The following is a 12,452-nucleotide window of genomic DNA, read 5'->3' as shown; positions in this document are numbered from 1 at the left end:
TAGTGTCCTCCTGCAACACCCCATGTACTTCCACGAGGATTTGACTTCTTTCAAATTCAGTCTTCGCAATATCTCATCATTCCCTTTCTTGTATAGGTGCCCATCAATGAAAGAAAAATCCACCGCGCGCACCACCAATTCCTTCTTTTGCTGGATGGAATATTCCTTCAGCATAGTTCCTGTTGTCAGAAAATGGATTATATCTTCAAAGTGCCCATCCACGATGTGCACCACAAAGAGCTATGCATCAGGTAACCATTCCTCCAGATTAGTGGGTTCCTCACCCATCTCAATGTGCGATAAATGATTCGGTCCTGCATTCAGGCATCCCAGCTTGACTACGACCTCGAAATCATATTCCTAGAACAATAACAGCCACCTCCATATGCGCCCCCCCAACACAGGCTTATTGACTAGGTATTTCAGCGTGGAATGGTCGGTATACATCTTGAAATGTCCTCCTAACAAATAATGTCGGTATTTTTGGAGCACATACACCATTTCCAACCCCTCGCGCTCGATGTTGGAATAGTTCTTCTTGGCTTTAGACAATCTTCGACTTGATCCACGCCCTTCGTGCCCTCCTGTGTGAGTACTGCTCCTAGCTCAATACATAACGCATCAACATGTACATGAAAGTCCAAATCCAATTTTGGGAAGACCAGGATTGGAGTGGAGGCCAATTTCCCCTTTAGGACATCCAAACTCTTCATGCAATTGTCATTCCAGCAAAATGTAACATCCTTTTTCAATAGCTTTTCCATCAGCACTATTATTTGGTCATAGCTTTTGATGAACTTCCTATAGTACCCTGTATGTACCAAGGTAGCGCACAACTATTTAACACTTCATGGTGCTTCCAAATTTAGAGTAATGACAATCTTCACAAGGTCGACCATTAGCCCTTTCTTACAGACCACATGTCCCAACAGGTTCCCAAATGGAGCCAAAAATGTGCACTTCTTAAGGTTCAGCGCAATCTGGTGTCATCGGAAAGTATCTAGCATCAAGCATAAGCTTTCTACGTGGTGCTTAACCAATCCAAAAAACGTCCAGTTTTCTAGATAGACCTCCAGGAACTTGTGGATGTATTCTTTGAATGCAGCAACCACGATGCACGAAAAGATGGTTGACGTGTTCTTCAATCCAAATGGCATGACAGTGTATTGAAAACATCCCCATTCTATTATGAAGGTTGTTTTGATCCTATCTTCCGGTGCGATCTTGATCTGGTGATACCCCGAGAACCCATCAGTGAACGAGTATGCTTCTTGTCCGACAAAATTTTCCAACACCTCATCTATGAATAGTGTTGGGAATGGATTGTGCACACAAGCATCATTCAGCTTCCTGAGGTCCACACATATTGTTATTTCACCCTTCTGGCTTTTCTCCTGTACTACCATAGGACTCACCCAGTCAGATTCTTTCACTGGCTCAATAATTCCTATGGCAAGCATTTTGTCTAACTTTACATGGACCTTTTCCTTGCACTTAGGATTCAAGTAGTAAGGCCTCTGCTTCACTGGCTTCGCGTTAGGTTTTAGGGTGATCCTAATCATTCCTAAGTCGCCAATAATCCCTTTTAAGTCTGTAATTTATTCGGGAATAAGCCTTGATATTCGTGAAGTAACTCTCCAACCTTATTTACTGTGGCATCATCCCAATAGTCTCCAAGCATTGCATACTTTGGTTCTTCCTCCGTTCCAATGTTTAGCTACTTTGTTTTTAGCGACGCGGTGATGTTAGGGTCCTCAATCAATGGTCCTCAAACCTCGTGACATCCTTCTGTTTCTGGAATGTTAATATTTTGTGGGTCCTCATCATCCTCCTCAACATTTACATTGTAACACTCCAGCACGCAACACAACTGTGTCTCCCATTCTGGTTGAGGCACGTTTATTGGCTCCTGGGGTATTTTAAAGATAGTTGCTTTTACTGCTTGTATCACATCATCAACAGTATCCCACCCATGATCTTCAAACATGAAAGTTAACAGAAATCCTTCATGCAAGATATCCCATTCGCTCATACCATGGCGTAGCTCCATCTTGGTATACCAATTCATGGGTATGCTAGAACAAATGCACTCATTCAAGTTGTGGCTCTTCCCCATTGGTCTTGGTCCATTTCACGAGGTGTGTACGTGGATCATCCCATCCATCATACTTGTCTACTAGCCGCATCTGTGGTTTCCCAAAGCATAGGCGCATCATCCTTCTACATCAGCGCCACTCCTCAAAGCTTTTTTGATGCATACCCCACCATCTTGTAGGCATAGCGTGTAGTGCCCATTTCAGAGCATCAAAATGCTGCTATTCTGGCACTTCGCTCTCAAATTTGTTTATAAATTCATCCACCATTGTCAACCCATCGTACCTAGGCAGATCCCTTATCTTTGTTGTCACGCAGCGCAGTGATCTTACCATCATGTTACAATTGAGCGTGGTTACTTCGTGCAGCCAATTCTACCATCGTTCTATTTCTTCGTCTGAATCCGAAGTGCAGGAGCTTTTGCGCTCCCACAAAATCCTACCATCTGCTGTTGGATTCACCCAATCCTGCTCTTAAGTGGTTATCTTGTAGATACAGTCGAGATCGTCATCACTATCATCGTCGCGCACCGGTTCTGTGTAGCGTGCTCCTTTCGCAGGGTCTAAAGGTACCACTACGCGTAGTGACTTTTTCTCAAAAATCATTTTGTGCTTCTTTAGATTTATTACTTCGTTCATATCAGTGGCCCAATCTATTCCTAGTAGCAGGGGATAGGGATTGTTGTCATTGACAATCTCTATCACTTCAAAATATACCAATGCGTTAGCACCTTCAATATCAACTATATCCCCTGCAATCTTCCCATCGATAGGATCTTCTGTTGGTTTGTCATTCGCAATTGAATAGGAGACCATTGTAGTGTGGGTCTACCCATGCATTCCCATTTTTGTTTTGGCAGTACATTCATGTCTGATCCAAGATCCAGAATTACTTGATCCATTTTGTACTCTTCAATTTGCACAATCAATCTCATTTCCCTTCCTGTTCGCAATGCATGCTTTCCAAGTTTTCAGACTACATGCGGTTCTCCTAACCTAGCGCACCTAGTGATAAGTTCCTGCAATCCTTTTACCACCTTGCTGTCGCACAACAGTTTCATGCATGTCTCCAGAAAGGTAGTGAGGATTGAAGGATCCATCCCTGGTTCCAGTTGATCCTTACTACCTGAAGTGGAGGCCTCCGTGAAGCTCTTCTTAGCTTCCATGAATGTCTCCTTCGCGCACTCCAAATCAAATTCAGGTTCCTTTGTAGGAGCCTTGCAAACCCACACACTTTCTTCTGGTTGCTTATCTTTGTCATCTTTGGTTGTGATACCACTTCGAAGCACTATGTTTACATTTGGGTCCTCTTCGTGTGGCTCAAAACTCATCATTTGTAGGTTTTGATTTGGGGGAGGCTGGAGTACTCCTTTATCATGCAACCTCGCTATCAGTGTAGGGTAGTCCTCTGTCTCATGATCAAATTGGGTATAGTATAAACATGATGCTCTCATCAGATTCATACAACTGCGGGCATAGTTCCCTAGCCCTCCGCGATTGTTACAAATTAGTTGTCCATGACCCCTTCCTAGTCCCATTCCACCTCAACCTCGTCCGCTCCCCTAAAATCTAGCACATGCCATCCCTGCATTCGGATCGAGGGCTAACATTTTGGTCTGTACTTTATAGGTAGAGGTCCTATCCATCATCATCTCATAACTTCTGCAGGTGCACCCATCATGGCCTACCGACCTGTAGAAATTATAGAATAATTGTTGGGACGTCTGCGTATACTTCTGCAATAGGTGACAATTATCTATAGTGTGTTTTCCTCCTATTTGACAAATCACACACCATAATGCAAGAACCACGCTCAGGCCTGCTTGCGCCTTTAGTCTTAATGGCATCGGCCCTCCCCTCGCCAAGTAATTCCTAAAAACTGGACAGTGGTCCTTGTCATACCCCTGGACTTTGCATTTTATGCACCATACCTCCTCGCGCCCCTCTGGCCAAGGTGTCCTGTCTTTTTTCAAACTCTGCATTTCCAGACACAAATTTTGCAGTTGCACGTGGATTTGTTGGACTCCCAAACCAAGAACTTGTATAGGGGTCTCATGCAATCTCTTTGCAATCTCCAAAGCTTTGGCCTGGGTGGATAGCTTTTGTTGTGACAGTACCATCCTTAAATGTGGTGTTAGTGATGCTACAAATAATGCGCGGTGCTATCCAACCGTCAAGGTCATGTTGGCTTAGTGAATCATACTCTTCAGTCTCTGGTCCAGATACCATGGGGTCTCACCTAGAAGCATCGCAATTTCCTTAAACCCAATAATCTATTGTGTCTCTGATTTTGGCCTGCTAAATTCCCCATTTAGCGCAGCCTGGACATCTACGATCCCTACGTTTGGATGGTCATTAGAATGCTTAATATACCACGTTAGTGCACTATCTTGCAATGTGCTTACCAGCGTAGCATTCTTTATATTATCATCCACGACTCCTTGTGCTTCCCATACAGCCTTTACTACGAACCAAATTTGGTCTGGATCTTCATTCCCTACTCCTATGAATACTGGCAGTTTGATCGTGCTCACCATATTGAACTATGGTGGTGGTGGAGGTGGTGTGGGTGGAGATGGGGGTGATGATGGTGAAACTAGTGTTTGTGTAGGTGGGGGTGGCATGCATGGAATTCGTTGCCTTAACAGATTGATCGCGCTTCTCAGAGAAACTTTCACGAGATCCTCCTCGCTGTCCCACGAGGATGAAATCAAGGGACCAGTTTCTAATTCTTCGCTACTTCCATTTCTGTATATATTCCCACTTCGCATAGTCCCAAACATTAATTTATTCTCATAACCCACTTTTCACACAGTAGCATTTGAATCTAGGTATTCAAAGATTTAATGTACTTACCTCGCGGTCCCTTGAGGAAGCGACATCCATCCTCACTGTAGCTAATGGTCATTTCTACCACGAACTCGGTGATAAATCCCCCTATAATTCAATTGAGCCAATGGTTCATAGCGTGCATGATATTATCTTCTGACGCTTCTAGTCTACGCACCAATTCTGGAGTCCACACAATCGGTTTTTCTAGCCTACACCTTCCCTAACTATCTGCTAGCTTCTCTATCCACTCGTACAACTTAGAGGGGAAGGACGCAAAGATAATTTTGTGTATTTCCATTTATAAGTAGCGCTCTAACCACTGTTCCTTTGATACTCGCGGATTCCTGTTTTCCTGCACTACGAACTCGTGAATCTTCTTGTCCAACCACCCTTCAATTTCTTTCTTTATTGGATTCCAGTGACACAACATCAGACCTCCCTTATGGAGATCTTTGTCTCAGCAATGGAACCATTTGTTGGCTTGTTGGGGCCTGACACAGGTTCAGAGATGATTTAGCCAAACAAATCCCGGTACTACTGGCCCTTTTCACAATAGTCTGTAAAGCACAGATAGAGGTCTCACCCAAAGTAGTATGGGAGGGTGCTAGAACCAGTTTTTTCACCCTAGAGATGTCTGATGATTTCCAATGGTCCGCAGTTCGACCCTGCGCGCACGTCGCTATGTGCACTTACCCGTACCTCGCAACATGAGATGCTACCTTTGCGCAGGTCTACTCAAGTCTCGAACAATGTTATTACCCAAGTCCTTCCTCACAGCCAATATTAGTTGATTAACTAAACTTATTTATACACTTTTAGTTATACTCAACACTATTCATAATTCATATAAGTGTGCACAGTAAATAAACAGTATAATTGCAAGTAATATCAAACATGTAATAGAACAAATACACAGAATTGGTAACAAAACTTCTCTTTATTATTCCCTTCCTTTGGTTACAGACTTGACACTACCCTGCGCACTCAGCTGCAGGGGTCCACACACTCAGCTGCGGACTCTACTAGGCCTCTGTGCACTCAGCTGTAGAGCCTTTTCCTACTACTATGACCCAAGACACTTAGACTCTTGCTCTATGCTTCGCTATCTTTTAGACTCCATCTGTTTACATTCATTCATTCGTTACTTTACAAATTAGAGCCTCGCTCTATTTATACGCCAACACTACATTCAAAACTTAGGGCGGACAACCCTATGACTCTAACATACAATTCGTGCTTCGCGCCCGCAATTCGTAGAGTTTTTACAAAAATATTACTCAAAACTTGGGCTTTGAGCCCCAAAACATGCCGTGGGGGGATTCCATGCCCAACAGGTTTACCATAATTTTTTTATTTCTTCATTCCTGTAGCAAGATTCTGCCTTCCTGTAGTAGCCATTCCTCCTCTTTCAGGGTCTTCTAACTATATGGGAGTGATGAGAAATGATGAAGAGGGATTGGATGATGATACTAGGGCTCAGAGGGAGTAATGTAGGTTTGTGAAAATGGAGAGGATGCTTTGTTTTCATTTTTTTCAAGAATGAAATGGGATGGATGAATGATGAATAGATAGTGAATATGAAGTGGATGGAGGGCTTTGAGTGTTGTGGTGACTTGTCCTTTGCTAATTTTTTTCTTTTAACTGCTGTCCTCATTCCTTGAAATTATCACGCTTCATAATTTGACTTTTCAACATTGCATGAGTGAAGTGATCTGCAATTAACTAGTTGAAGGCAACTGAGACTACTAACCCATCCTTAGCTTATAAAATCTCATCTCTCATGCATTGACAACAAATTTCTAACTATAATATGCTCAAGAGAAGAGGTCAAGAATATTGCATACCTGTACCTACCTGATGATTTTTGGAGAGACATGCATGCTGCTGCTGAGTTGATATTGATATGCAGGTGTTGGGGTACCTATATCAACCTTCCTAAATAATATCTGACCCATTTCCCCATCATATTTCTTCTTGTAGCTTCTTCTCGGCCTTCCTATATATTTTCAGAACTTCCTGTAGTACTACAAGAAACTCTTGTAGTAATTCAGGACAACCTCTTGTAGCAAACTTGTTTTGTCCATATCTCCCAAACTATAGAATGGATTCACTTGAAAATTTTGAGCATGTTTCCATCATCATTTTGCACCTCCCCATAAAACAATTTGGTCAATGGATGCACAGATCTCGAGAAAAACTAAAAATGGTTGAAGATGATGGAGGCCGATTTCTTGGAAACTATGCACTAGAACTTGCTGAAATTGCTTGGGCATGTTACCAACATCCATATGCATATCCACATGAGCCAAAGTTTTAAATGGATTCATGGTTTTCAAGTTATGGCAAAAATAAATTTATGCTCTATGTATTTTGTTTCTTGTAGTAAAACAGAGTCTTCCTGTAGTTTTTTAGGACAACAAGCAAACTGAATCGTAAAAGCTTGAGAATGATGGGTGGATGGTGGAAATAGATGAGAGTGATGGATTGGCATGGCCTTGGACTTGTTGGAGAATTTGTGCAAAGGAGGAAAAAGTCAAAATTTGACTTCTTTTGACTAGGTTTGGCCTATTTTTTCTTTCTTTGGTGGCAAATTGTTTTTGTTCCTTGTAGATGTTGGAGAGAACCTATATGATCATGAACCATGAATCAAAAATTGAGATTGTTTCCAGAAACATTGAAGGATAGAGCTCTATACTCATGAACCATTTAAGAGCTCTATCCTTCAATGTTTCTGGAAACAATTTCAATTTTTTATTTTTTAATAAGTAACCATAAGATCTACAAACAATTTCAAATTCAAAGAGAAAGGTTTCCAGACCCTTTGACCTTAGACCATGAAATTTTGGAAGAAAAGATGGAGGGATGTTCTTCATGTGCACACTACAATCAGTATCTTGAATGGGAAATCCAAGAGGATCTTCCTCATTGTCATCATAACCACCACTTCTTCTACATTCTTTTCCATCTTCTTCTTCTACCTGCAAAAGTGAATGGTGATGTGGCTCTTACTGCACCACGTGATCAAATGGGGGGGTGGGTTGGTGTTGGAGAATTTTTTGTTTTTATGATTGAATGAAAACACTAATGCAATGCATTTTTCTATTTTTGAAATGAAATATTCCTAATGCAAATATTTTTTGTTTTTGAAAAAAGTAAAAAGAAATGAATCAACTAGGGAAGAAAACAATGCATACTTTGACACCTCCCTGGCAACGGCACCAAAAAGTGATGAGCCTCGGTATTGCAACAAGAATGTTGAAACTCCCAAGGCTACCGAATTTAATTATCAACCTAGGTTTCATACAAACTTAAGAGGTATCAGCACTATATGTGTAGCATACAATGTGTCCTTCCTTTGCTGTCATGGGAGAAAAGAAATGCTGCCTATTTGTAGGAATGAAAGACTGGATTTAAAAATGCTTGTAAAGTAACATGAAATCCTCTATCTACTTATTAAAAAGATTTTTTTTTATAAGAACCCTATTTTAACCCTATTTGTCACATGTAATATTTTAACTAATCTAAGCATGAAATCTGATCTAGGGAGTACTAACTATTGTGTGCATGTGTAGATATAAAAGAAATCATTTTTTAATCTTCTTGCTTTATAAATGCAAATGCTAATATTTCCTTGATCTTTGCCGGGGGAGACATGTGTGGAGGAAGAGGGGTACAATGATTTTTATGGCTTGGAGGTCAAGTAGGGGCCTAATCCTAACTTCAATGATGATTTTTCTCAATTCAGGCTCAAAACAGGCTGCTACAGGATGTACTAGTTTTCCTACAGGATCTCCTAGTTCTCCTATAGGATCCCTGTTATAGACATATTTGGGAACTGCAACCCCAAACTCATATGCCTGTAAACCAAGGGCTCTTTAACCACTAAAAGTGTTGTTTCATACCCTAAATGATCATGGTCAACTGATTACATCATTTCCTAGAAGTTCCACCTGAAAAACCACTTAGAATGGCCAAAACTAGACCATACTGACTGCTCCATGGTTAGGGTGCGATGCATCTCACCTTATACACACAGGGGGTGCGATGTAGACTGAAAAGGCCTTCTGTAGGGTGCGATGAGCGAGGATGGACAAATGTCCAAGACGGTTAGCTAAGTGGATGATCATGGAATCTTCTAGAAACTTCTCATATGACACTTGCCTCTCTAAATTTGCCTAGGGATGAGTAAGAGATCCAAGAAATCTCCAAGTGGAACCAAGAACTATCAGTGGAATGACACTAATCAGAAACCAAAAGCTGACTCACAGCCTTGCAAGACATCTATAAATGGATCCCTCATCTGAGAGATCTAGAGGCTAGAATTTTGTAATTTGTAAGGAAGTGCTATTGGTTTATCTGTGAGAAGAGACATTGTATTGTTGGGTGATCTTGCTTTTCATGAGGTGAAGAGGGCTTCTACGCTGGGAGGATGATGCTGGATCAGACAGCTGGGTTGTGATCCTCTCTTCTACTATTAATAAAGTTCTTTGAGTTTTCCTCCATATAATTGTGTATCTCTGAATCTTATTGTTTATGAATGTTATTGTATGGTTAATGTATTTCTGATTCTGCATTGTTTATGATGTTTTAGATAGAGATTCTTTGATGGTTTTATGTTACTTTGACTCTACAGGTACTCTTTGAAGTGGGACAAGTAGGAGAAGAGTGGCAAATTCTATCAAGGGAAAGAGAAATCAAACAAGGATCAAAGCAGAAGATCTAGGTTGGTCCTCTTTTCTTCCCTCTTATCTATTACACCTAAAGGAAATCTCGAATTGCTTTGATTGTTTGTTTCTAAGATAGCTACCCATCTTAGTGGGACTAGCAGTTCGAATCGACACTAGTTTTCCTTGAAACAAAATGGCAACTCTGCTGGGGAACGAATAGTTTGTTTTGTTTGTTTATTGTTTGCTTTATAAACTACAGATGAAACCTGAAGTTAGCCAGCTAGCCTTTGAAACGCCTTCACTATGCAATTGCGAAGTAGATGAATGCTGCTTTAGTCAATCACCTGGTTGGTTTATGAACTGAACACCTGACTTACAAGCATTCTAAGTGCCCTTGTGGTAGCTCATAACCTCATAAGATCATACCCCTATACTTTGTTTTTATTGTCCATCATAACTCAGCCTAAATCACTGAACTTAGTTGCAAATTTTGAGCAAAAACCAAGCTCAGTTTCGCTCCCTGGTCCATCGCACTGTCTGTAACTAGGAATCCTGTATGTGTCACAACTCCCGTGTGTTGCAGGTGAGATGCATCCCTGTGTTGTAAGTGCGATGATTGAGTGATATTGTTTCTCTCTTTGAAAGTTGGTTTTTCTTCCTGATTTTTAGCTTTATTCAGTGGTTTTGTTGTTCATGATCAGTATCTTCTTGCTGAAACCTTCTTCCTTCACATATTTCAGCCTCCATTAGTTAGGAATTGTAAATGTTTTTGTGTATTCTTCTATCATTTACAGTCTTCCTTTGTCAAAAGTAGCTTAATCGAACTGTCGTTTTTTATGCAAGTGTCGTAATTGTCATTTTGAATCAAAAGAAGAGTGTCGTAAAGTCTTCCTCTTCTAAATAGTTAATTTTACTTTTGTCATTGTATTTGATTTGAGTTATTAGTATTTGAAGTTTCCAAAGAAGTTTTCAATTCAAAATCGAAAAGTGTCATCTTAGTCTTCCTTTCATTTTGAAAAGAAATTGTTAAAAATGTTGCTTGAAAAGAAAATAGTTCAGATCTGTACTTAGTTTTCCTTTTTTGCATTCCCACATTAAGGAAACGAAAAACAAATTCATGCATGTGCATCTGCATTTTGACTACATGTGGAATATGATATAGGAAAGTGAATTTAGTGTGTGCTCTATGCTCTCTGCTGAAAGAAAAATCATAATCTTCTTTCCTTTGTAGCTAGGATTTTCATTGCTAAAACAAAACAAATGATTGTTTATCATTTTAGATTACATATTTAGGAATTTTACATCTACATCATGTGATGAACCTTCAAAGACAAACTTATAAGCAAGATCAACACTAAAATAGATCTCAATGAACATAAAAATGCTTTGGAACCTAACGCAACACATCTAGAAGTATAGGCTAGAGACGCATTCCAGCATCGTAAAACCTGGTAACTATTGTTTTCATCGAAGGTTGGGTGATTCCTCCTATTTGATACGACAAGTGCCAGTACGGACTTGTGCTCCTCGTACTGTCGACTATATATTGGGAGACCACAATAGGCTGATATCCTTTATCCTTAGGAAGCCGTGTCTGCCACCCTATCGATTGTAATACACTGAAAACAACATTTAGGAAGATTGACTGTCGTACATATGTCCTTGGTAATTTCTCTATCATTTATCATCAAGGTGTATTTTGCAGTTTTGCGATTGGTTTGGTAATCCCTCTATCCAGATTTCCAGAGTAGTCACTTTCGTTCCTTTTCGACTCCTTAAAATAAAAGGTCCATATAAGGACTTGTCACTTCAGGATCATTAAAAATCGAAGGCGACTAGAGTCACCTTTAGCTTTTTCTTGACTCTTAAAAATTAAAAAAGAAAAGTTGCGTCAAAGTTTCTTGAAATTTATTTGAATCAGAATAACTTTTTCCACTTTAATTTTGAGTTGATCGAGTAATCCGATCGTGGAAGAAAGTCAGTCAAAACCCCATCATTTGTGGAGACTAGAGAGTCAACTGTCTTTGACTCTGGAGACGAAACCATTCTGAGCAAAATGGTTTCATTTAACTAAGTCCAATTCACCTGATTTATTTGAAACTTTTGTTTCAACATCGTTAGAGACTACAATTACTCCAATTATTTCTGGTACATCTGCCTTTACAGAGAAAGTTCCGCAGTTACAAGAGGAAATTAGAAATGATCCTAGTGTAACAGTAGACACTTCTATTCCTGAAAGAGCCCCATCTAGGGCTGATCTAGAAACTGAAGTTCACTTACCTGAACACCTGGAAGTTGAGTTCCAGAATTCAGAAGGTGTCACCCCTCCAGTATCTGTTACTGCAGAAGCTACACTTTCTTTGGCTCCAGAAATATTTTATAGACCTGACGGTCTACCTCTTCCACCTGGATTGATTGCCATAGAAGAGATAGTAGAGGATCTTCCATCTAGTACTCCATTGCATTTTGGAACTGGGATCCACTTATATCCTTCTACTACAGAAGTTAGTTCTTTTAATCATCCTTCATCACAAGTTCCTGTCGAATCGCTAGGAAATCTTTTGGATAGACTAAATATGTCTGAGCAACCATCAACATCTAGGACTGTGTCAACTAACATGGCTACGACGAAAATTCCTACTGTCGTTCCTACAATGTTTGCTGGTATACCATCTGTCCCGACTAGTTATCAACAACAAGTCGGAGTCCACTCAGGGACTGTTTCAATGACATGGTCCATTCCTATTTCTTCATCCGGAGTCTCATCTGGTATTTCTTATGTAGAAACTCAACAAGTTGATCCAATATGTCTTCAAAGGCCAATCTACCCTTTAAGCACTGGATTGCCACCATATGGGGG

Source organism: Pinus tabuliformis, chromosome J (genome assembly GCF_031772625.1).
Source record: "Pinus tabuliformis cultivar Carrire ecotype Pingquan chromosome J, CPIR1, whole genome shotgun sequence".
NCBI lineage: Eukaryota > Viridiplantae > Streptophyta > Pinopsida > Pinales > Pinaceae > Pinus > Pinus tabuliformis.
This window is presented reverse-complemented; position numbering follows the sequence as displayed.